Genomic DNA, 26,590 nt, shown 5'->3' on the forward strand with positions numbered 1-26,590 from the left:
CCAATATATTCTGGTAATGAAAAAGAATTGTTATTTTGGGACATATTCTACAATTTGATAAATAAGTTATAAATATTCATTTCATTACGAATTCAAAATTTTAAATAGAATATAGAGCGTTTTATCTAACCTTTTCCTGTAATTATTAATAACTCTTTTCTATGTCATTTAGCATTATGAGAATTATTGGAGAAGTAAGGAAGGTTCAGAATTAGAGCAGTTCTGTCAGTCTTCTTTGTTAGTAGACATGAAATCTTTGTATCTTGTAGGAGCTTAATCTGGTAGCAGTTGTGTGAATATCTAGTTATTTAATTGGACAGTTTAGATCAGAGTATCCAATAAAATATTCAGACCCAAAATTCTCATGATCTGATTGGAAGAACTTCATTGCAAGCATAAGTTATTGGAAAGGCTGACCATGCTTGATTAAGTTGTTACAATGTACAGGGTGGACATGGCAGGTTGTGTTGTTGAAAGATATAGGCTATAACATGGTTCAGGAGGAGCAAATATGGCAGATTATTACAATTTCAGGTGAGCTCAGACCTTTCCAAGGCGATTCTTTTTGCTATTAGATCCAAAGAAGGAAATAAGTTAAATGAAAAAGCCCAGGAGTAGAGAAGAAGTACTGTGAAATTGACAGGGGAAGTTAAGCAAAGTTAACCATTTCTGAAAGATGGAAAGTAATCGAGCAAGATGTTTTTATCTTAAGAGCAGCTTTGGCAGTACATCCAAGTTTTTAAATAACGAGGCCATATGTTGCATGTTTATAAGAGAACTTTCTGACCTACATCCCAGTTGAATATGGTGTGGTAGGAAGAGTCAGTTTGTGGGCTGCTTCCTCAGTTGCTCTCTGTAACTATTCTCCGAGTAATTATTTTAGCTTTCATTGTGTCAACTGTGGCTCAGTTTGTTGAACTCCTGCCTCTGAATCACAAGGTTCTGGGTTTGAGTCCCACTCCAGGGCTTGAGTAAAAAATGAAGGCTGACACTCTAGTGTAGTACTGAGGGAGTGCTGCACTGTCGGAGGTGCCGCCAGTCAGATGAAGCGTTAAACTGAGGCTCCATCTGCTTACTCAGGTGGATGTAAAATATCCCATGGCACTATTTTGAAGAAGAACAGGGGAGTTATCCCCAGTGGCCTTGCCAATATTTTTCCCTAAATAAACGTCACAAAAACAGATTATCTGGTCATTATCACATTGCTGTTTGTGGGAGGTTGCTGTGGACAAATGGCTGCGGCGTTTCCTGCATTACATCAGTGGGTACGCTTCCGAAAGTACTTCATTGGCTGTAAAGCTCTTTGAGATGTCTGGTAGTTGTGAAAGGTGTTATATAAATGCAAGTTTTTTTTCTTTAAGCCAAAATATCTTTTTTAAAAACTAAAACATTTGTTACATAATGCGTGAAGTCCATTAGATTTCAACTGGAGATTACTGCTGACAACTGGCTCTCCTCTCCATTGATAGAATGCAGTGTGTCGATGATTCCATTATAGTCAATCTTTGAACATTTGGATTGGGTCTCTTATCGTTGAAGACTGCATGATTTAATTGATCAAATAATGGCTAGTTGGGTTGGATTTCCCCCAGTGAAGACTTTGGGCAGCCTGCTGAAAGAGCACAGCCACTAACTGCCCAATAGTCTCGATGAGAGGCCAGTCCATTTTGAGGGATGTGCCTCATTAGCATTCGGCCAGTAGACCGCATCAAAAATTAGTGCCCTGGAGACATGATATTGGGCGGCCTGGCTGGCAGGTAAGTCACCCAATTGATCTTTAACAGCCAGTTTAACCTCTCAGTTTCTGTTGTGCAGTTAGAGTTAAGGTTGACCCCAATATTTCTTGCAAAAATAAAATCTCCCTTCTCTCACCTCAGAAATCTCCTTTTTGCCTAGAGGCTTATTTGGAGTGTGAATCTTCCTTTAGATTGTTTCATTGATTGGACATCCACAGTTTCAGCTTCATAAAATTGAGGCACATGAGTAAATTAAAACAGCGTTGTCTACATGCTGTCGAAGTTCATTATCATGTGTCCAGTAGTTCATTTAGTTGTATTGTGAACCCACAAAATCCTAATTCCTGAGTGATTTCTGTGATATTTGACTTCTGAGAACTGAATGTCCCTGGCAAGTTGCATCATTTGTCCTTGGGCTCCTATCAATTTATAAATCAAACGGGTCGGAAATGACCGTTAACACACAAACTCCCCCTTTGTGTATGCTAGCAAATCACCTGCTGCACATTCTACCAGCGATGGAGCAAATCCTCTTACTTGAAGGTGGACCCTTTAATGCTGCAAAAGATTTTAGAAAAATTACCTTAAACTTTTATTATGTGGTTTATGAAACTTCATAATATAACTAGCTACAAAAAGTTTCCTAGGAAGGTCGAGTCTTTGTTTTGAGGGTGTTTTTTCTCAGCTTCCTGATGAATTATAGAACTGAGTAGCATAGAGCTTGTAGTTCTGGTGTATGAGAGAGATTTCATGCAGCAATAAAGACTCTGCTTATTGTCATCATTTTAATCTTATTTCCTGGCTGTTTCAAATTTCCAGTTTTGCCTCCTCCCCGCTCCCCTATTGATCTGTTTATTCTTGATCTGATAGCATAACCATTTCCTGTCCCTTGACACAGACCTTTTGCGGGTGTGCACATTATATTGTCGCCTTCTTATCACAGCAGTCAAATGCAAGAATTTCCCCATAATGGACAACTTAATCAGAACCTCCACATAAATGCAATAATAGTCAGTGCCACCAGAGGCCTAGGAAGGAACTTAGGTACAGGAGAGGGCCAATTCAGCCCCTCAAGCCTGTTTCTCCACTCAGTTGGATCATGGTTGATCTCTACCTCCACTCCATATGCCCATCTTTGCTTCAAATCCTTTAATACCCTGACCTAACAAAAATCTTTCAAACTGAGTTTTGAACTTTTCAATTGATCTAACCTCCACTGCTTTTTGAAGCAGAGAGTTCCAGATTTCCACCACCCTTTGATGTCAAGAAGCACTTCTTCACACACCCTTGAATGGCTTAGTTCTAATTTTAAGGTTATGCCCCTTGTTATGTACATCCGCACCAGAGGCAGTAGTTTCTCTCCATCTAGCCTATCAAATCCTTTAATCATCTTAAACACCTCAATTGGATCACCTCTTAATCTCCTATACTCTTCGTCTCAGTGATTTGATTGCAAAGTGATTTATCTCGAGTATGTTTCAGAGAAAAGTAAAATCATGTTAGAGTGAAGCTCCATTATATATTTTTTTGGTAGTGGAAGGAGGGAAAGTAGGTCAACGGAGAAGTTCTATTTAATAGATTATACTAGATTATCACTTAAATCTAATTTCTGGTCATAACATGGGAACATAGGAACAGGAGTAGGCCATTTAGCTCCTTGAGCCTATTTCGTCACCCACTCAGACCATAGCTGATCTGAATCCTAATGTCATCCACTTGTCTTGGCTCCATTTCCCCTTTGCTAACAACAATCGATCTCAGATTTAAAATTATTAACTGAAGTAGCAACTACTGCTTTTTGTGGGAGAGAATTCAACACTTCTACTCCCCTTTACATGAAGAAGTTTACTAACTTCTCTCCTGAATAGCCTAGCTGTAATTTTAAGGTTGGGACCCCTTGTTCTAGCCTTGCCGCCACCAGTGGAAAAAGTTTTTCTCCATCTACCCTATCAATTCCTTTCAAAATCCTAAAAACATCAGTCAAATCACCCAGTTACCTTCTATATTCCAGGGAACACAAGCCTGGTTTATGTGATCTGTACTCATAATTTAACCATTGGCACCCTATATCACTGGTGAATCTGCACTGCACTCTTTCCAAGGCCAGTATATCCTTTCTAAGGTGCTTGAAACTGTACACCGTACTCCAGATGTAGTCTAATCAGGCCTTTGCACAGCTGTAGCAATGCTTCCCTTTCTATTCTATCCTTCTAGATATAAAGACTAATATTCCATTAACCTTTTTGATCTTTTTTTGTATCTGACCACTAGATTTTAGTGACCTGTATATATGGACCCCTAAATCTCTTCAGACCTCCATTGTTCCTGGTCTGCCACAGTTTTACCCACTCATTTAATCTGTCACTGTCTCTTTGTAGTTTTATGCTTCTGTCTATATTACTTAGCATGCCACCAATCTTTATGTCATCGACAAACTTGGATATATGGCTCTCTATTGTGTTATCTGAGTCATTAATAAATACAGTGAATAATTGAGGGCCCATTACAGATCCTTGTGGGACACTGTTTATTTGCTTCCAGTTCAAGTACATAACCATTAGCCCTACGTTCTGCCTTCAACCACCTAACTAAAATCCTAACCATTTCAATAATTTGCCTTCAAATCCATGAGCTTTAATTTTAGCTAACGGTCTGTTATGTTCTTAGATGGTGCAAAATAATGTAGCATCTCAAAATGTCAAGCAATGTGTAGTTCTGAGGTGTTGATGATAATGTTTAATTATCAGTGCTCTTCCCAATAATAGGTTCAGTTACAACAACTTGCATTTATATGACACCTTTAATGTAGGAAAACATCCCAAGGTATTTCACACCAGTAATCCAGACAAAGATTGGCACTGAGCCTATATCCTATCCTATAGCAAGTCCCATTCACCCCTGTACTTGCTTAACCTACATAGGTACCCAATCCCCCAAGGCCTCAATTTTAAAATTCTTATCTATGTGTTCAAATCTCTTTGTGGCTTTGCCTCTCCCCATCTCTGAAACCTCCTCCAGCCCTAGAATCCCTTCTAAACTCTATGTTCCTTTAACATAGGCCTTTTTGAGCATAACCCCCAGTTCCTTTGTCCCACCATTTATAGCCATATCTTCAGTTGGCTGAGCCTTACACTCCATCCCTAAATCCTTTTACCTCTCCATCCTCCTTTAAGACTCTCCTTAAAACCCACTTCTTTGACCAAGCATGCGGTCACCCCTCTTAATTTCTGCTTTGTTGTCTCAACATTCAGTTTTGTCTCTAATTACACCTCTTTGAAGCTTTTTTCTATATTAGAGGTGCCATAATATAATTTGAGGTTCGCATCTATAAATGTTCATTATTTTCAAAAGGCATTTGGTTATTAATAATTTGAACAGCATCTTCATTTCGCGCACCAAAGTGGTACACTATGATGAAAGTCACCTTGCCACAAAGATAGAAAAGAACTTCTGTTAGCAGCACTTCCTCAGTGCAGGTTAAATGGCACTGTTGCTTTCAAAAACTAAATCTAAAATTACACATTAGTTTCCAATGATACTAAACTGAATTTGTGTTCAACGCTCTTCCAATATAAAAAAAAATCAGACTTAACGCCAAAATTATATCATTGGTTTGTTCGAGACTCAGATCTTAGTTTATAAATGTCAGTTCCCTGTGAACACTGTAAGGTTTTACTCTCCAGCCTGGGGATAACGGGGGTCAATTCTTACCATTACCTCAGCTTAGATGAGCCAACTCAGCATGGACTAGGACCGAACTGGGAACATTCCTGGGCTCCATAGCTCAGTATCTGTGTACTTACCAAGTGAGCTGTCAGGAGAGTCCAACTACCTGACTGTCACAAGCTTACTCAGCTGCTCCGGGTCACATTTTTGTTGCTGAGCTAATCTGATCCTTGATAGTAATCAACACACGAAAAACCAGAACAATATAGTACCAAGCAAAATAAAATATAATACAAATTCTCCTCAAAAAAGCATTAGAAAGCACAGAACAGAGCAATGACTAAACAAAGAACACTGGACTTTTGCTTTAGTTATAACGTGCCATACTATCGCAAACACCAAAACATTTACTGTTTTTGGAAGAGGAGAAAAACATTTGCATACGCAAATCCCGAGTAAAATGCGCCCTCCTGATACTTTAGCTGTTTAAGGCAATAAGTAGCCAAGCCGCACAGATCAGCCTGAATCACTGGTCTGTACTGAGTTAGCTGCCTGTGACTGGAGCTATCGCAAGGGTGCTACTGTTGGCCTTAGCCTTACTGTGGATAAGGAAGAGGGAAATGGCCCAGCGATACTGCTCCATACTCTAACGGTACAGCAGCATAGTGGCTATTTTACTGGACTAATAATTCAGAAGCCTGGACTAATAATCTGGAGAGAGGAGTTCAACCGCACTGTGGCAGTTTGTGAATTTGAATTCCGTTATTGAAATTAGAAAATCTGCAAGAAAAAGCTAGTATCAGTAATGGTGATCATGAAGCTATTGGATTGTCATAAAATAACATTTGATTGATGAATGTCTTCACAGAAGGAAACTGTTTGCCCTTACTTAGTCTGACCTTGGATGTGCATTAGCAAACAAAATTTGACACTGAACCACATAAGGAAGTATTGGGCAATTCACCTTGGCCAAAGAGCTTTAAGCTTTAGGAATGTATTAGAGGAGGAAGGAGAGATTTCAGACAGAGAGGTCTAGGGAGGGAAGTCCAGAGTTAAGGGCGTGGCAGCTGAAGGCATAGCTGGCAGTGGTGGAGCAGTTAAAATTGGGGATGCTCAAGAGGCCCGAATTGGAGGAGTGCATATATCTCGGAGGGTTGTGGGGCTGGAGGAAGATACAGAGATAGGGAAGGGCCAAGCCATGGAAGGATTTGAAAACAATGATGAGAATTTTTAAATCAAGGCATTGCATAACCGGGAGCCAATTTAGGTCAGCGAGCATAGGGATGACGGGTGAACGGGACTTGGTGTGAATTAGGACAAGGCAGAGAGCTTTGACTGACCTCTAGTTTATGGAGGGTGGAAGGTTGGAGGTGGGCCAGGAGTGTATTAGAATAGTCAAGTCTAGAGGTAACAGAGGCATGAATGAGAGTTGCAACAGCAGATGAGCTGAGGCAGGGGTGGAGTCGGGTGATGTTACAGAGGTGGACATAGGCAGACTTAGTGACGGAGCCAGAATGTGGTTGGAAGCTTCTCTTGGGGTCATGTACAACACCAAGTCTGATTCAGCCTCACGTAGTTGCCAGGGAGAGGGCTGAAGTCGGTGGCGGGAAACAAAGACAATGGGCTGAATTTTACAGCCCCCCACCCCACAACCCCGACGTCGGGGGTCGTGGCGAGCGGGCGGGGGTGGGGGGGGTGGTGCTGGAAAATGCCTCTGGCAGAGGCCTGCCACGGGAAGGCCTGGCCCGATATGCTGGCGGTGGTGAGGCCTCGTGGCAGCCCCCCTGCTGTTCAGCAATGGAAGCCAAATTTGCATATGTTAAATAATTTAAATGAATGAATAAATGATCTACCCAGTCCTGCGGTCCATTCGAGTGTGATATTGGTGCCGGTGGCAGGCACGCATGCGCCTTTGGATCCCTGTCAGGGGATCCGAGGCAGAACACTGGTGGGGACGGGGGAGCAGGTAGGTTTTTCAGTGCGGGAGGGAGTGGGAGTGGCATCAGAGACATTTCATTGGTGTAGGGGATGGTGGGAAGGGGTAACATTTAAAGTTTCTCTACTTTAAAGGGGAGGAAGGTCAGGTGCACAAGGTAAGTATTTTTGCGGGGGAGAGGGCAGGTAATTATTTTCATGGTTATTGGGGGGGGTTGCAGGAGAGGGTCAGGATAAATTTATTTTATTTTTGAATTTCACTGCAGCGTTACATATTTAAATTGAAAGGAAGGGTTCGGAGCCCTTTGAAAATGGTGTCAGTGCCTGCGCCAAGGTTGCTGATGCCATTGCCAGAGAGGGCCAGCCCGCCCCCAGAATGTCATCGGGGTGGGCGGTCCGCCCCGGCCATTTAAATGAGCTGGCGCGCTGAATATCGCGGCAGCTCCGCGATGTGCGGTGCGCACGGGCAGACCGCCAATGTTTGTATCTGCTGCCAATTTCGGCGGCTGACATGTAAGCTGCAGCGCAATTACATCAGCCTTCCCACTACTTAGTTGGTGGAAATTTCTGCTCATCTGGCACTGGATGTCAGACAAACAGACAATTTAGAGACAATGACATGGTCGTGAGGGGTGGTGATGAGGTCGAGCTGAGTGTCGCCAGCGTACCTGTGCAAACTGACGCTGTGCCGCCAAGGAGCAGCATGTAGGTGAAAAATAGGAGGAGGGCCAAGGCTAGATCTTTCGGAGACAGAAGAGGTAATGGAGTGGGAGCGAGCAGAGAAGCCATTGCAGGTGATTCTCTCGGTATGACTGAATAGATGAGAATGGAACCAGGTGAGTACAGTCTCATCCAGCTGGATGATGGTGTAGAGCCATTGGAAGAGGATTGTGTGGTCAAGCCACCAAGTTGTATCAAATCGCTTCAAAAATGAGCAATAAGGATAAAAGCGGATGACCATCTAACAGCGATTTAGGCATGGGATTCGACCATGACAATTCCCACTACCTCAGCTAAGATGGGCCAACTCAGCATAAAGTAGGATTGAACTGGGGATATTGGTGGGCTGCATCGCAGCATTCTGAGCCATCAGGATCAGATACAGCCCAGAGACACTGCAAAGTCCTGCTTACTAACATCTGGAGACATGTGCTGCCCCACCTGACTGTCAGTCAGACACACAATCATACCTGTCAACCAATGTCCCAGGCTCCTCCATCACCATCCCTGGGTAGGTCATGTCTCATTGGCAGGACAAACTTGCCAGAGGTGGTGACACAATGGTATACAGTCGGGATAGAATGGCCCTGGGAGGTCGCAGGTTTGACCCCAAACCCCATGAGGTCTCCTGCTGATTACTAAACTACATGCGTGCTAAGCAGAGCTAAGCGTTCTTACCACAAACGGATCTGAAGAAAGCTCTGCAGTCTTGCCTCATCCATCTATGAAGGGTGGTGGCCAATTAAATAACCAACGAGAGGAAGAGGCTCCATGTATATCCCTGTCCTCAATGATCGTGGAGCCCAGCACATGAGTGAAAAAGACAAGGCTGAAATGTTTGCAACATCTTCAGCCAGGAGTGCCGAGTGGATAATCCATCGTGGCCTCCTCCTGAGGTCCCCACTATCACAGATGCCTGTCTGCAGCCAATTCTATTCACTCCATGTGATATTAAGAAATAGCTGAGTGCACTGGATGTAGCAAGGGCTACGGGCCTTGACAACATCCTGGCTGTAGTACTGAAGATATGTGCTCGAGAACTAGCAGCGCCTATAGCCAAGCTGCTCCAGTACAGCTAAAATACTGACATCTATCCGACAAAGCGGAAAATTGTCCAGTTGTATCCTAGCCTCAAAAAGCAGGACAAATCCAATCTGGCCAATTACAGCCCTATCAGTCTAGTCTTCATCATCAGCAAAGTGATGAAGTTGTCGTTGACTGTGCTATCAAGCAGTATTTGCACACCAAATTCTGGTACTCCCTACCTTAAGGCATTGTTCACACGGACTGCAGCATTTCAAGAAGGTGTCTCATAACCACGTTGTCAATGGGAATTAGGGATGGGCAATAAATGCTGGCCTTGCCAGTGACACCCACATCCCATGGTGTCCACGTTGTGGACTTTGGGTGAGGACAAGCTGATGCTTGGCTATGTTACTCACCCACAGTTGGATAACCTCCCAGTACTCACAGTCCAGACTCACAGGTGGATAGTGCACATTGCAACTAGGTACTCTGGCTGGCTGGCTGGTATCCATGGAACTGTAATTCAGGAAAGAGTCAATGGCTTCAGGAGAGGGAAGAATGAAGAGGAGAAAAATGGCTGGAGGAAAACTGGGCAAAAGGCAAAGGAACGGACAAAACAACAGGAATAAAAGAAAACAACTTCAAACAGCAACTTCTACAAGACTGAAGTTAATGAGTGGAAAAAATATCCTCATAGAAAACTCAGTCACAAAGAACTAGACAAACTATATCATGGCCACAATATTACATAGTAACGGTTAACAACAAGTATACACATCTCACAGCTCCAGCGACCTGGGTTCAATTCTGGGTACTGCCTGTGCGGAGTTTGCAAGTTGTCCCTGTGACCGCGTGGGTTTTCGCCGGGTGCTCCGGTTTCCTCCCACATGCCAAAGACTTGCAGGTTGATAGGTAAATTGGCCATTATGAATTGCCCCTAGTGTAGGTAGTTGGTAGGGGAATATAGGGAAGGTGGGGATGTGGTAGGAATATGGGATTAGTGTAGGATTAGTATAAATGGGTGGTTGATAGTCGGCACAGACTCGGTGGGCCGAAGGGCCTGTTTCAGTGCTGTATCTCTAAATAAATAAATAAATAGACGAGGCACGAGCAAGATTCCTTCTACAATTGAAATTGATGGGTCTGAATGGTCTATCTGCATTCTTAAATATATATTGGCACTTGAGGAAAATTATAAATACATAAAACCACATGACAACAAAACAAAGCTATTAAAGCAGCAGGATAAAGGAACAAAACAAATGGCTGCAGATGAAATAATAGAGGAACTATTATCGAAGGAGACAGCTAGGAACATATTTCCCCTCAAGCACTCACAAGCATCTTATGGTTTATAAGCATGCTGAGATTTGATGAGGGGAACTACAGAACAAAAACTCTTGTGATGGAGAGATCTGCAGCTACAAAAAGATGAAGCGGGGACAAAAGTGCCTCAAGTACAATAAAAAGCACAGAGGGATGTGCTGAAAAGAACACACAAGGCATGAATGAAATAAGACCCAGAGATCAGAAAATTGATCTGGCAGGTGAATATGAAATAAACATGAATCTCATGTTCTCACATTGCAATGCAAGAGCAAATAGTTTAGGGCACAGGCAATGAGAAAACCCAATTAATGTTGACACTGCTGAAGAAAAGATCTTAAAATGTTTCTGAGCACTCCTTGGAACACCTGAGGTAAAACATGGAAATGTAAAAAACAAAGATTATAGACCTCTGAATATGTAGTAATTGTGATAAAGTGGCAACACAAAGCAGATGGAACAGATTACATCAAATTATATAGAATCTACAGTACAGGAATAGGCTCAGACTGGTGTTTGTTGGTGTTTAGATTCCACATGAGCCTCTTGGCGCTTTAAATACCTCATACCTCTATGCCCTTCACCTTCATGTATGGATCAAACCTCCCCATAAATGTCACATATCTGTTTCAGCCATTCCATGTAATAGTGAGTTCCACATACTTGCCACTTTCTGTGTGAAAAAAGTCATACGAACATACAAATTAGGAGCAGGAGTAAGCCACTTGGCCCTTCGAGCGTGGTCCGCCATTCAGTGCTGAACTGATTACTCCACATTTCCACCTACCCCCGATAACCTTCCACCCCCTTGCTTATCAAGAATCTATCTACCTCTTCCTTAAAAATATTCAAAGACTCTGCATCCACTGTCTTTTGAGGAAAAGAATTCAAAAGACTTACGACCCTCTGAGAGAAAACATTTCTCCTTATCTCTGTCTTAAATGGGCGACCCCTTATTTTTAATCAGTGACCTCTAGTTCTAGATTCTCCCACAAGGGGAAACATCCTTTCCACATCCACCCTGTCAAGACCCCTCAATGATTCAATCAAGTCGCCTCTTACTCTTTAAAATTCCAGCGATACAAGCCTAGCCTGTCCAATCTTTCCTCATAAGACAACCCGTCCATTCCAGGTATTAGTCTAGTAAACCTTCTCCGTACTGCCTCCAACGCATTTACATCCTTCCTTAAACAAGGAGACCAGTACTGTATGCAGTACTCCAGATGTGGTCTCACCAATGCCCTGTATCGCTGAATTGTATTCAATTCCCCTCGTGATAAACAATAACATTCTATTAGCTTTCCTAATTACGTGCTGTACCTGCATACTAACCTTTTGCGATTCATGCACTAGGACACCCAGATGCCTCTGCATCTCAGAGCTGTGCAATCTCTCACCATTTAGATAATATGCTACTTTTTTATTCTTCCTGTCAAAGTCGACAATTTCACACTTTCCCACATTATACTCCATTTGCCAGATCTTTGCCCACTCAATTAACCTATCTATATCCCTTTGTAGCTCCCTTATATCCTCTTCACAAGTTACTTTCCTACCTATCTTTGTGTCATCAACAAATTTAGCAACCATACCTTCCGTCCCTTCATCTAAGTCATTTATATAAATTGTAAAACATTGAGGCCCCAGCACAGATCCCTGTGGCACACCACTCGTTACATCTTGCCAACCAGACAAGACCTATTTATGCCTACTCTCTGTTTCCTGTAAGCTAGCCAATCTTCTATCCATGCCAATATGTTAACTCCCTACACCATGGGCTTTAATTTTCTGTAATATCCTTTGATGTGGCACCTTATCAAATGCCTTCTGGAAAACTAAGTACAATACATCCACCAGTTCCCCATTATCCACAGCGCATGTAACTCCCTCAAAGAACTCTAATAAATAGGTTAAACATGATTTCCCTTTCACAAAACCATGTTGATTCTGCCTGATTACCTTGAATTTTTCTAAATGCCCTGCTATAACATCTTTAATAATAGCTTTTAACATTTTCTCCAAGACAGATGTTAAGCTAACTGGCCTGTAGTTTCCTGCTTTCTGTCTCCCTCCCTTTTTGAAGAAAAGAGTTACATTCACTCTTTTCCAATCTAACTGAACCTTCCCCAAATCTAGAGAATTTTGGAAAATTAAAACGAATGCATCAACTATGTCACTAGCCACTTCTTTTAACACTCTAGCATGAAGTCCATCAGGACCCGGCGACTTGTCAACCTGCAGCTCCAATAATTTGTTCCATTTCCTGACTTACAGCTAATACTGGGATGTTACTTGTATCCTCCATAGTGAAGACCAATGCAAAATATCTGTTCAATTCATCTGCCATCTCCTTATTAACCATTATTAATTCCCCAGACTCACTTTCTAGAGGACCAATGCTCACTTTGTTAAGTTTTCTTTATTAAATATCGATAGAAACTCTTACAAAGAACAGTACAACACAGGAACAGGCCATTCGGCCCTCCAAGCCTGCGCCGATCTTGATGTCTGCCGAAACTAAAACCTTCTGCACTTCCGGGGACCGTATCCCTCTATTCCCATCCTATTCATGTATTTGTCAAGATGCCTCTTAAACATCATTATCGTACCTGCTTACACCATCTCCCCCGGCAGCAAGTTCCAGGCACTCACCACCCTCTGTGTAAAGAACTTGCCTCGCACATCCCCTCTAAACTTTGCCCCTCTCACCTTAAACCTATGTCCCCGAGTAACTGACTCTTCCACCCTGGGAAAAAGCGTCTGACTATCCACTCTGTCCATGCCGCTCATAACTTAGTAAACCTCTATCATGTCACCCCTCCACCTCCGTCATTCCAGTGAAAACAATCCGAGTTTATCCAACCTCTCCTCATAGCTAATGCCCTCCAGACCAGGCAATATCCTAGTAAACCTCCTCTGTACCCTCTCCAAAGCCTCCACATCCTTCTGGTAGTGTGGCGACCAGAATTGCACACAATATTCTAAGTGTGGCCTAACTAAAGTTCTGTACAGCTGCAGCACGACTTGCCAATTTTTATACTCTATGCCCCGACCGATGAAGGCTAGCATGCCGTATGCCTTCTTGACTACCTTATCCACCTGCGTTGCCACTTTCAGTGACCTGTGGACCTGTACGCCCAGATCTCTCTGCCTGTCAATACTCCTAAGGGTTCTGCCATTTACTTACCACCTGCATTAGACCTTCCAAAATGCATTACCTCACATTTGTCCGGATTAAACTCTATCTGCCATTTCTCTGCCCAAGTCTCCAACCAATCTGTTTCCTGCTGTATCCTCTGACAATCCTCATCACTATCCGCAACTCCACCAACCTTTGTGTCGTCCGCAAACTTACTAATCAGACCAGCTACATTTTGCTCCAAATCATTTATAGACACAACAAAGAGCAAAGATCCCAGCACTGATCCCTGCGGAACACCACTAGTCACATCCCTCCATTCAGAAAAGCAGCCTTCCACTGCTACCCTCTGTCTTCTATGACAGAGCCAGTTCTGTATCCATCTTGCCAGCTCACCTCTGATCCTGTGTGACTTCACCTTTTGTACCAGTCTGCCATGAGGGTCCTTGTCAAAGGCTTTACTAAAGTCCATATAGATAACATCCACTGCCCTTCCTTCATCAATCATCTTTGTCACTTCCTCAAAAAACTCAATCAAATTAGTGAGACACGACCTCCCATTCACAAAACCATGCTGCCTCTTGCTAATCAGTTTGTTTATTTCCAAATGGGAGTAAATCCTGTCCCGAAGAATCCTCTCTAATAATTTCCCTACCACTGACGTAAGGCTCACCGGCCTATAATTTCCTGGATTATCCTTGCTACCCTTCTTAAACAAAGGAACAACATTGGCTATTCTCCAGTCCTCTGGGACCTCACCTGTAGCCAATGAGGATGCAAAGATTTCTGTCAAGGTCCCAGCAATTTCTTCCCCTGCCTCCCTCAGTATTCTGGGGTAGATCCCATCAGGCCCAGGGGACTTATCTACCTTAATGCTTTGCAAGACACCCAACACCTCCTCCTTTTTAATAATGAGATGACTGAGACTATCTACACTCCCTTCCGTAGGCTCATCATCCACCAAGTCCTTCTCTTTGGTGAATACTGATGCAAAGTACTCATTTAGTACCTCGCTCATTTCCTCTGGTTCCACACATAGATTCCCTTCTCTGTCCTTGAGCGGGCCAACCCTTTCCCTAGTTACCCTCTTGCTCTTTATATATGTATAAAAAGCCTTGGGATTCTCCTTAATCCTGTTTGCCAATGACTTTTCATGACCCCTTTTAGCCCTCCTGACTCCTTGCTTCAGTTTCTTTCTACTGTCTTTATATTCCTCAAGGGATTCGTCTGTTCCTAGCCTTCCAGCCCTTACGAATGCTTCCTTTTTCTTTTTGACTAGGCTCACAATATCCCGCGTTATCCAAGGTTCCCGAAACTTGCCAAGCTTATCCTTCTTCCTCACAGGACCATGCTGGTCCTGGATTCTAATCAATTGACATTTGAAAGACTCCCACATGTCAGATGTTGATTTACCCTCAAACAGCCGCCCCCAATCTAAATTCTTCAGTTCCTGCCTAATATTGTTATAATTAGCCTTCCCCCAATTTAGCACCTTCACCGAGGACTACTCTTATCCTTATCCACAAGTACCTTAAAACCTATGGGTTTATGATCACTGTTCCCGAAATGCACCCCTACTGAAACCTCGACCACCTGGACGGGCTCATTCCCCAATACCAGGTCCAGTACGGCCCCATCCCTAGTTGGACTATCTCCATATTGTTTCAAGAAGCCCTCCTGAATGCTCCTTACAAATTCTGTCCCATCTAAGCCCCTAGCACTAAGTGAGTCCCAGTCAATATTGGGGAAGTTAAAATCACCCACCACTACAACCCTGTTACCTTTACATCTTTCCAAAATCTGTCTACGTAGCTGCTCCTCTACCTCACGCTGGCTGTTGGGAGGCCTGTGGAAAACCCCCAACATCGTGACTGCACCCTTCCTATTCCTGAGCTCTACCCATATTGCCTCGCTGCACGACCCTTCCGAGGTGTCCTCCCGCAGTACAGCTGTGATATTCTCCTTAACAAGTAATGCAATTCCCCCACCCCTTTTACATCCCGCTCTATCCCGCCTGAAGCTTCTAAATCCTGGAACATTTAGCTGCCAATCCTGTCCTTCCCTCAACCAAGTCTCTGTAATAGCAACAACATCATAGTTCCAAGTACTAATCCAAGCTCTAAGTTCATCTGCCTTACCTGTTATACTTTTCGCATTGAAACAAATGCGCTTCAGACCACCAGTCCCGCTGTGCTCCGCAACATCTCCCTGCCTGCTCTTCCTCTTAGTCTGACTGGCCTTATTTACGAGTTCCCCCTCATTTATTTCACTTGCTGTCCTACTGCTCTGGTTCCCACCCCCCTGCCACACTAGTTTAAACCCTCCCGAGTGACGCTAGCAAACCTCGCAGCCAGGATATTTGTGCCCCTCCAGTTTAGATGCAATCCGTCCTTCTTGTACAGGTCCCATCTGTCCCTGAAGAGATCCCAATGGTCCAGATATCTGAAACCCTCCCTTCTACACCAGCTGTTCAGCCACGTGTTTAGCTGCACTATCTTCCTATTTCTAGCCTCACTGGCATGTGGCACAGGGAGTAATCCCGAGATCCCTAGAGGTCCTGTCTTTTAACTTTCTACCTAACTCCCTAAACTCCCCCTGCAGGACCTCGTCACTCTTCCTGCCTATTGGTACCCATGTGCACCACAACGTCTGGCTGTTGACCCTCCCCCTTCAGAATGCCCCCTGTCCGTTCAGAGACATCCTTGACCCTGGCACCAGGGAGGCAACATACCATCCTGGAGTCTCTTTCACATCCACAGAAGCACCTATCTGTGCCCCTGACTATAGAGTCCCCTATAACTATTGCTCTTCTGCGCTTTGTCCCTCCCTGCTGAACAACAGTGCCAGCCATGGTGCCACTGCTCTGGCTGCTGCTGTTTTTCCCTGATAGGCCATCCCCCCAACAGTATCCAAAACAGTATACTTGTTAGAGAGGGGGATAGCCACAGGGGATTCCTGCACTGACTGCCTGCCCCTTCTAACGGTCACCCATCTATCTGCTTGCACCTTGGGTGTAACCACTTCTCTAAAACGCCTGTCTATGACACTTTCTGCCACCTGCATGCTCCTAAGTGCATCCAGTTGCCGCTCCAATCGATCCATGCGGTCTGTGAGGAGCTGCAACTGGGTACACTTCCTGCAGATGTCGTCGTCCGGAACGCTGGAAGCGTCACGGACCTCCCACATCTCACAGGTGAAGCACTTCACCCCTCTTACTGTCATTTCTAGCACTAATTAATAAATTAATTGAAGATAAATAAATACTTATTAAATCCTTACTAAATTGTTATAACTAAATGGTCCCCAGTGCTAGATTCCTATTATAAATATTAAATGCTAACTAAATACAGTAATCTCCTCCCTCTGGTTTAGTTACTCTAATTAATTAGTTGATTAGGGTTTTAATCAATTTTTATCAATGTTTTATTTTCAAATTCAGTAAAAATAAATTCCCTACCAGCCAATCATGTCACAGCTTTCCTGTGACGTCAATTTCAGTGTTTTTTGCCAGAGGTAAGTTTTTTATATTTACCGGTCCGGAACTCTGCCCTCTGAGTCTTCTCCCAGTCAGCTGTGCTCTTTGGAAGTTCTGGGCTCCCCTCACTCTGAGGACAGGTAGGAAATGAAAGGAGCTCCTCACTCCCTCCTTACCGAACTTCCTCACTTAACAAACTTCCACTGCAGCACTCTCGTGCAACCCAAGTCAGCACTCTAGTGCAAGCAAAGTCTTACTATCTGTCTTTATATTTCTAGCTAGCTTTCTCTCGTACTCTAATTTTACCTTCCTTATCAATCTTTTAGTCATTCTTTGCTGTTTTTTATATTCTGTCCATCTTCTGACCTGCCTCCCATCTTTGCACAATTATAAGCTTTTAGTTTGTGCTATCTTTAACTGTTTTAGTTAACCACGGATGGTGGGTCCCACCCTTGGAATTTTTCTTTCTCGTTGGAATGTATCTATTCTGTGGATTCTGAAATATCCCCTTAAATTTCTGCCACTGCATCTCTATTGACCTATCCCTTAACCTGATTTGCCAGTTCACTTTAGCTAGCTCTGTTTTCCTGTCCTCATAATTGCCCTTATTTAAGTTTAAAATACTAGTCTTGGACTCACTCTTCTCTCCCTCAAACTGAATGTAAAATTCAATCATATTATGATCCCTACTACCTCGGGCTGCCTTAACTATGAGGTCATTAATTAATCCTATCTCGTTGCACAATACCAGGTCTAGTATAGCCTGCTCTCTGGTTGGCTCCAGAATGTATTGTTTCAAGAAATTATCCCAAAAACATTCTGTGTACTCCTGACAAGCTGCCATTATTTCTTCCTTTATATCCCTTTCTACAGTGTAGTTAATGTTCGGTGACCTGTACACCACTCCCACAAGTGACTTCTTGCCTTTATGATTTCTCATCTCTACCCAAACCGCTTCTACATTCTGGTCTCCTGAACTTAGGTCATCCCTCTCTATTGCGCTAATACCATCATTAATTAACAGAGGTACCACTCCACCTTTTCCTAGCTTCCTGTCCTTCCTAAATGCCATGTACCCTTTAATATTCAGGTCCCAATCTATGTCATCCTGCAGCCATGTCTCTGTAATGGCTATCAGATCGTACTTATTTATTTCTATTTGCGCACTCAGTTCATCTGTTTTGTTTCAAATGCTACGTGCATTCAGATACAGAGCCTTTAGTTTTGTCCTTTTATTACTTTTGTAACCGCCAGCCTTATCTGTTGATTTACTCTTAGATTTGTACGGTCTGTCCCTTCCTGTCACAGTCTATCATTTCCCATATAAATACCTTTCTCTCTTGCCTTGTCTCTACTCCTGATTTACCATATCTTCCCAAATTTGATCCCTTTCCGCCAGCTATTCAGTTTAAAACCCTCCCTACTTCCTTAGTTGTGCGACTCGCTAGAACACCAGCCCCAGCACGGTTTAGGTGTAGACCATCTCAACAGTACAGCCACCATTTTTCCCAGTGCTAGTGCCAGTGCCCCACGAACTGGAACCCATTTCTACCACACCAGTCTTTGAGCCACGCATTAATTTCTCTAATCTTACTTGCCCTAATCCAATTTGCATGTGGCATCCAAACAAGCTGAAAGAACTTCAAACCTGTTGCACAATTGCAAAGGCTGAGGCTCCTGCACTCCTGCCCTCTTGGTCCCCTTACTTACCTCAGCTGCAGCCACACTCTCCTGTCCCTGACCACTGACCAAATCAGAAGACCCCATCATAAGGGGTGTGACCGCCTCCTGGTACAAAATGTCCAGGTAAATTTCCCCCTGCTTGATGTGTCGCAGTGTCTGCAGCTCGAACTCCAGCTCAATGACTCTGAGCCGAAGCTCTTCGAGCCGCAAGCATTTACTGTAGACGTGTTTGCCCTGGATCACCCTGGCATCCAGGAGTTCCCACATGCTGCAGCCATGACACATCGCTCGTCCTGCCATCCTTAATGTGTTTTAGTTAACTACTTAATTATTTTATTCAGTTATTTATTTTCTTTTTCTTTTTTTCATATATTTTATTAAACTTACCATTAGTTCCTTTACTATTTTAAAGGTTAGGATTAGAATGGACCTTAATCACTTCCCAGATAGTCACCGAGCAGGTAGTCTCTTCCCAAACCAATCACCTATCTGCTTGCCTGTGATGTTTGATGCTATGTTTGATTTAAATTAAATTAAATTAAAAGCTTACCTGTATACTCACCCTGGTGGCTCTCTGTTTCCCTGCTCTCACTGTTGATTGTGACGTCTCTCTAATGTCACTTTTCAGTTTTTCCCTGCTCCACTCCTGCTGCTCCCGCCATGCTCCTCTCTCTCTCTCTGCTCCTGCCATGCTCCTCTCCCTTGCTGTGTCTCCGGTCTCCGACTCTGGGCTTTTGGCGCGGTTTTTAAACCTTCGTTCCGCTGTACTCCTCTCTCCCACTCTGTCTCTTGACTCTGGGCTTTTGCCGCGCTTTTTAAACCTCTGCTCCTGCCATGCTCCTCTCTCTTGCTCTGTTTCTGTCTCTGGTCTCCAACATTCTGTATTTGATCTGTTGGTGGCTGTCTTATGTTTATGCTCCCTTGTTCTGGGCTCACTCATAAATAGAAATAGTTTTTCCATGACAATCCTATCAAATCCCCTTCATTATTTTAAAGACTTCTATCAAGTCTGCTCTTTGTCTTCTCTTTGTCAGAGAAAAGAGCCCCAGCCTGCTCAATCTTTCCCTTTTGTTATCTTGGATGCATAAATTCTACATATTAAACATGTGCCACGCAAACATTTTAAAATAGACAAGGCTTGTGATATGGTTATTATTTCTACCTACAAAGTAAGCAGATCTCAGACATCTTTATCATGTTTATGAAATATTTGGTCACCTCAAAAAATAGCTTCTCTACAACAAATATGTGATGAAATATAAGTAAACATCTAACATCATATTGCCAGCGGTTTGAAATTATACTGACAAAGTAAGATCATAACTGTTTTTCTTTGTGCTGTAGAAATACTCATTAAAATTCATTAAAGTTGCAAACACACAATGTGGTTTCAAACTAGAATAGTCATTGCCGGTCCTGTGATGTGATCAGCACTCGATGCATGAGGCTGCCTATAACCCGCTTGCTATTACATTGCCACTTACGAGTTATTTCATGAACCTCCCTTGAAAAGATAGTTATCCTGTCATGGCTGGTTACAATTTATCTGCCAAATATCTAAATACTTATAAGCTAGTTGGACATGCCACCAAACAGAACTCATACATCAGATTCAATGAAGGACAGCAGAAAGCAGTGTTGCACATACTAACAACTCACCCTATTCTAAATGTTCCTAAGGCTACATCTAATGATCTGAAGACACTCCAGAATGGCCCAAGAGAAACCATAACTGCAGTTCTATCCTGGTCACAATGTTTCATCGTAATACAATCACAGCAGGTATGCTGCATTCACTATTGATGTACACATTAGCCAAGCTTATAATACAAGTGAATACCAAAAAGAAAATATCGGCAGCAAGGTCACATCTTGCTAGTTTGAAATGTTCGTTCAGTGTACATTACACATTGTTGAATGTGTGCTGCTTCACTTTATAACTAAATGAATACTTCTAAATATGAAAATGCTAAATTCTTGACAAAACCTGTCTTCAGCCATTCAGAAGCAATAAAATTAAAAGCAACCCACAACAAATGACTGAAGTAACAAAGCCACATTAGCCTGCTGCACTAGTGTCCACATCAAACATACAGGCCTAAAATTTGCTTGAAAATTAACGGCGAGATCACAGCACATGTTTGTGCTTAAAAATAATTCACCAATTTGCAACAAGGGAGAGGTACAACGTGAATTGCAAATCGCCACAAATTTCTAGATTATTTACACCACTCCATTGTTAGCCTCGCAATAATGGCAGCTCACCATCAACCTTCCCACAAGTGTGAGAAATAGCTGGATATACACTGCAAATATGAATTAAAGTCACCGCATAAAGTTGAGTCTGGTATTTCATGCTGTAAGGACTCTCGAGATGCCCTACTCCATCATTATGAAAAATTGCAAAATACACAAAAAGTATTAAAACAGGCACACAAAGAATAAGGTGAGTTGTTAGTATGTGCAACACTGGTTGGTTGTTTTTGAGTGGGAGATGGAAATAATTTCATTCATGAACAATGTGACTCACTCACGATTTTGTCACATGAATAATTGGTTATGGCCAATATCTTTTGTGTTCTATTCCACCTACTCCATTAGAAGCCTTTCACTATCATTTAATTAATTTCCTTGAGTTTATTTGTGTTTTCTATCCCACTTCCGCACCCTGCCTACTCCCCTGACTGGCTCGCTCGCGTGCGCGCTCTCTCTCTCTCTCTCTCTCTCTCTCTCTCTCTCTCTCTCTCTCACTCACTCACTCACTCGGACATACTTCCATAGTATCTCTGTCACTATCAGTCATGTTTTGCCTTCTGTTCTTTTCTTGTTTAATGTTTTATTAATATGATCGTTTACCTCATTTCTGTTTTTGTCCATGACAGGTGGAGGTGAGAAGTCACCTAAAATGTCAGATTGTTTGTATTTAAAAAAGGATTCTATCTGCGCCACAAGCTCATTTACATAAGCTTGACATTTGTTGCTCTAGTAATTTTATCTGATAATGGCCTGATTGCAAAGTGGATCAGAAAACATATTCCTTAATTGTGTGTTGCTAGGTAACAAGAGGGTTTGACCATAATCAGAGAAAGATTATAGACTCATTTTAGTTGCTGAAAGGTTTAGCTGAGGAAGGACCTGGAGAAAATTGCTTTTGGATTTTTGATGTATGCAGTTATTCATGCAGAACATTAACCAATCATCAGAATTATTAGTCAAACTGGTAATATGATACAGGAAACACTTCCATTTTCAAAAACAAAAGGAATGAATCAATAATCTATCCAATCTGAAAAAAAGCAAAAAATAGAAATTACTTAACCTTTTTTAAATACTTAAGCCTTCTAGGAAATGTCTATGTACTGTACCATACATAGCTTAATAAAGGCAGCTTAATCACCCCTGAGTATACATGAATGAATATAAAAAACAGCAGGTTGTTAGACTACAAAAAATGTTAGACTACATTCTTGTGAAAAATAAAAATATAATGAGCAATCTGATGGGTTGAGTTACAGAGACTGTAGGAAAATCCCCCAAGTTCAGTCATTGATTTGTACTGAATTAGTTATATAGGCTTGGGTTACAGAATGGGGTAACCTCTCAGGCTCCTCATTTCTGATTGCTTTGCAGTAATCTCTGGTAGGCAGCTGTGAGTGTATAAGATTTGGTGAAGACTCTATTGCCCCACCCCTCTCCATGGTCAAATAGCCAAGTTAAATAATGCTAGATTAGTGAAATATATGATGGCAACAAACTGGAGGAGCAAAAAAATTAGATGAGAATTTAAAAATAGATGTAATGAGATGTAAATATTTGGGAATGTTCTTAACTATTGAAGCCGACAAGGTATGTATTACATTCAAAGACATGGGTCAGGTTCCACTGTCTAGGCCCTAAGCTCTGGAATTCCATCCCTATTTACAACACCTCCATACATCTCTCCCACCTCCCTCTTGTTCTTTAACACGGTCCCTAAAATCTATCTCCTTGATAAGCTTCCAGTAACCTATCCTAATATCTCCTTAACTCAGTGTTGATCTTTGTCTAATTGCACTTCTTTTCTAAGGTAAAGGCACTTACATAAATGCAAGTTGTTGTTGTTGACTAGAGGATACTTTTGGTTTCTGAAGGACCTATTTTTATACATGTATATATTATATATTCTGTGATATCTAACAGTGTTATGTGGTATGCTTTCAAAAATGGAAAATTTGCAACTTCTGTTATTATTGGAGATGACAGTTGTTACGACCAGGTGAGAAAGGTGTCTAGGGGTCCAACTCAGCCGTCACCTGGTCTGACCGTAACAGGGTTTAATTTTAAACACACCGTGTTTTTAGCTCCCCCTTGATGAATCCTTGTTCACCGCCTTCCAATTATAAGACAAAGAAACCAGCACAAACAGGTTTTCTTAGGTTTAAAGAAGAAAAGTTGAAATTTATTAAACTTAAACTCTAATTCGGTTAATGCCAACAGATACACGACGCACCCACGCTAGCATGCATACACGATACACATATGCAAATAGAGACAGCAAAGAGCAGAAGTAAAATAAAGTGGAAAAGTTTGAGGCAATATCTAACGAGGTTTTGTTACGGTTTTTTGCGCTCACTGTAGAGTCCGTGATTGTAGGTAGATCTTGCTTTTTGTTGGGGCCCAGTATTCTTCTTAAAGCTTGTTTGCTGAAGGAGATTTTTCTCTTGTGTCTTCAGTGGATTCAGAGGCTTGTGAGAAAGAGATGGGAGCAGACAGGAGAGATCTTCTCAGTCCAGGAGCAAACAGTCTTTCTGAGTTCAAACTTTCTGTAGCTTGTTCAAAAGACCCTGGAACAGCCAGTTAGTCATGTGACCAGCTTGTCTAAACGGTCCTGGATTGTATCACCTTAGCAGTCTCTGGAATGCTCCTTTTCCAAACATTACCAGTAATCAAGGTCCATTGTGGGTTGAATGTGTCAGGGAATGGTCCTTTGTCCTTCCAATCACCGTCGGTTAATGTGCAAATGTCTTTTCCAGCCAAGGCTGATCTGTTCAACAAGTCATTTCCTCGCTCCAGCAACAGTTTAAAATCAGTGTTCACGACAAGATTAATGTGCCTCATTCTTGGCAGGTGGGGGCCGAGCATGACACAGTCTGTTTTCATCTGTCGATCATTTTTGAGAAAAATGTAGTGTGATTATAAAGTGGGTTGAACTAATTGATTTGAAACTGTCACTGTTACCTCACGGGGTTTAGAACGGAGACAGACTTGTTTTCAAATTCAGTTTTATGTATACATTAAGCCACATCCACAAACCCGAATGCTTGTTTGCAATTCATACAGGCTTTAAAGGTAATTTTATTTTGCATACCAATGTTCAAACTTGGATAATCCAGGAAAGATCAGCCCTTAATCTTCACAATCTCCATAGTTAATACTCCTGCCCTTACCCAGGTGTGCAGGAATCTAACTGTGAAGAAAGACCCACAGCAGAAGGTCAGACATTGTTGGAACACTTTGGGTTGGATTTTAAGAGCCCGCCGCTGATCTCGGCGGTGAATTCAAAAAATGGTGGCCCGCATGCCAAAGAGCCACCCCAATCTCAAGTGTTGCGGCTCATTTAAATAGCTGGGACGGCCCGCACCGTCCCCCCCCCCCCACCTGAATCTCATGGAGGGTAGGCGCGCTATCTGTCACCGGCATTGGCGCCTGCTGCCTGTGCGCAGGCGCTGGCGCACTTTTTAAAGGGCAGCCAGCCCTGCCGCCCAATTTAAATTTATAAAGTCCTACCCCTAAAATTAACTAAATAAATTTCTAATACCCCTTTTCCACCCCCCCACCCAATAACAATTACAATAACTACTTTTCCTTTCCCCCCCCCCCCCCATCAACAAAACACAACTTTTACATCTGACCTTCCCTCCCCAAACTGCACAAGTTTAAGGTTCAACCCTTCCCACCATCCCCTAGACCCATTACGTGTATGTGACTCCTCCCCCTCATCCCCGCACTGACAAACTTGCCTCCTCCCCCTCCCCACCAGTGTGGTGCCACGTTTCCCCGCACGGGGGACCTGAAGGCGCGGTAGTGCTGGCTGCTGCGCCAAAGATCGTGGCGGGCCCTCAGGTAAATCTGTTTACATTTATTAATTTTATTCATCTGAATATTTAAATTGTGGTACCGTCGCCCAGCGGCGGTGGGTGGGCTGCCACAGAGCCTCGCCGCCGCCGGGAGAATTGGGCCAGGCCCTCCCAGTGTCGAGGTCCATGGCGGGCCTCTTCCGGACCCAGTTTCAGGCCCCCTCCCCCCCCCCCCCCCCCCACTCCCCCTGTCACCATGGAGCTCGACACCTGGGGGAGAATAAAATCCAGCCCTTTAAGCCGGTGCAAGGAAAAGAAAAATTCCAGTTTGGGCGAAGACTCTGGGAGCACTGGCAGAGAAGCTGGCAGCTATGGTGCAAGCTGTTTTAATGTCAGGTGAGCGGGAAGATGAGGATGTTGCCCGAGGATCAGTGGCAGGGAGGTTGACTGCTATAGCGCACACCATCTGGTATCAGATGCAAAGATTATAAATAAATAGGCTGCCTAATCTGTCTTGATGGAACTGCTTTGTTAGTTAAGACCTGCATAAGGAACTGATTGGACCTTGTTAACCACATGATGCCATGGACCAATCAGTGGTTAAAGCTTCAATGCATGGTTAGCGACACCCTGATATATAGATATCACAGATATAGGATTTGAATGATATAGGTAGATACAAGGGCTTTAGACAACTTTTTAATTCAATTTTTAGCATGTCATTTTGAATCCCTTTCTACTTGAGGACTGAACTATCAACTGGGTCCTTCTATAAACAAGTCAGCTCAAGATAAGATATAATAAATAGAACCTCACGTACAGTTTTTTTTAATAAACACTTAATTTACAGGAGACAATTTTATTATTTTTCTTGCATGGTACTATAACTGTCTTCCAGTCTTTTTACATACTTCACTTTACTATGCTTTTCTTTCAAAAAAAAATGGTGCCTCCTGTTATTGTCCCCTCAGTTTCTCAGCTCCCCTCTCCCCAGGAAAAATACAACGGCAATCCTTTTTAATAGCGTTTTCCTCTGAGAAACATTAAGCCATTTTGAGCCATTCTGTAGTGCAGTCATTGTACGGTAAATGCTCTATTCTTTACAATGACTGCTGCTGTGTTTTTATGGAGAATTTGAAGCCCTTCATGATGCAGTGGGCAGTAAGCTTTGAACGACTAGTCAGATAATAATAAGAAGAATATATGTGGATTAAAACTTGTGTTCTAAGCAAAATACATGACAAATTAATGAAACTAAATGCATTTTGATTTGTGCTGACTGAAGAAAATTATTTGGAGTGGGCCTGGCATTACAAATGTCTTTTATGGTGCTTGCTCTTGACCTAGTAATTGTAATTTGAACCTGAGTGTAACCCAGTAAAATAATGCTTCAGGTCTGTTGATATGGACCATAAAGTATCTCTGTGATAAAGCGAGACTTATGCAGGTTTGGTCAGAATGAGGATGCCAGAAACTGTATCTGTGGTTTTAATTACTTTTACTAGTTACTAAAATCAATCATGCCTGATCAATTCCAATTGATAAATCAAATGTGAATATGATGCATGTATCCTTTTTGCACCTAGCTGATGCTGTACCAGTTCATTTTGTATTCTCAATGCGTCTTAAAATATTGACCAATTCTGGCATTTCCTAACATTTGGAGTACATGAAACCAGAAACCTAATGTCCAGTCCAAACAATCTGTGTATAGGTTTATCAGTAGCTTTAATAATTTTTTCTAGTGCTGAGTAATTCAATTAGACAATTTAACAAATTCAATTGTCTTCCGGATGGTTTGACAAATTCCTTGATCTTCATGACTAAA

The 26,590-nt window shown here is 42.5% G+C and overlaps 1 protein-coding gene across 10 annotated transcripts in view; it reads left to right on the forward strand.

Moving 5' to 3' along the window:
* LOC137380631 (C-terminal-binding protein 2) overlaps window positions 1-26,590 on the forward strand; it is a 318,116-nt gene that overhangs the window by 171,717 nt on the left and 119,809 nt on the right. The window lies entirely within an intron of this gene.

The sequence above is a fragment of the Heterodontus francisci genome, chromosome 20 (assembly GCF_036365525.1).
Source record: "Heterodontus francisci isolate sHetFra1 chromosome 20, sHetFra1.hap1, whole genome shotgun sequence".
Taxonomy (NCBI): domain Eukaryota; kingdom Metazoa; phylum Chordata; class Chondrichthyes; order Heterodontiformes; family Heterodontidae; genus Heterodontus; species Heterodontus francisci.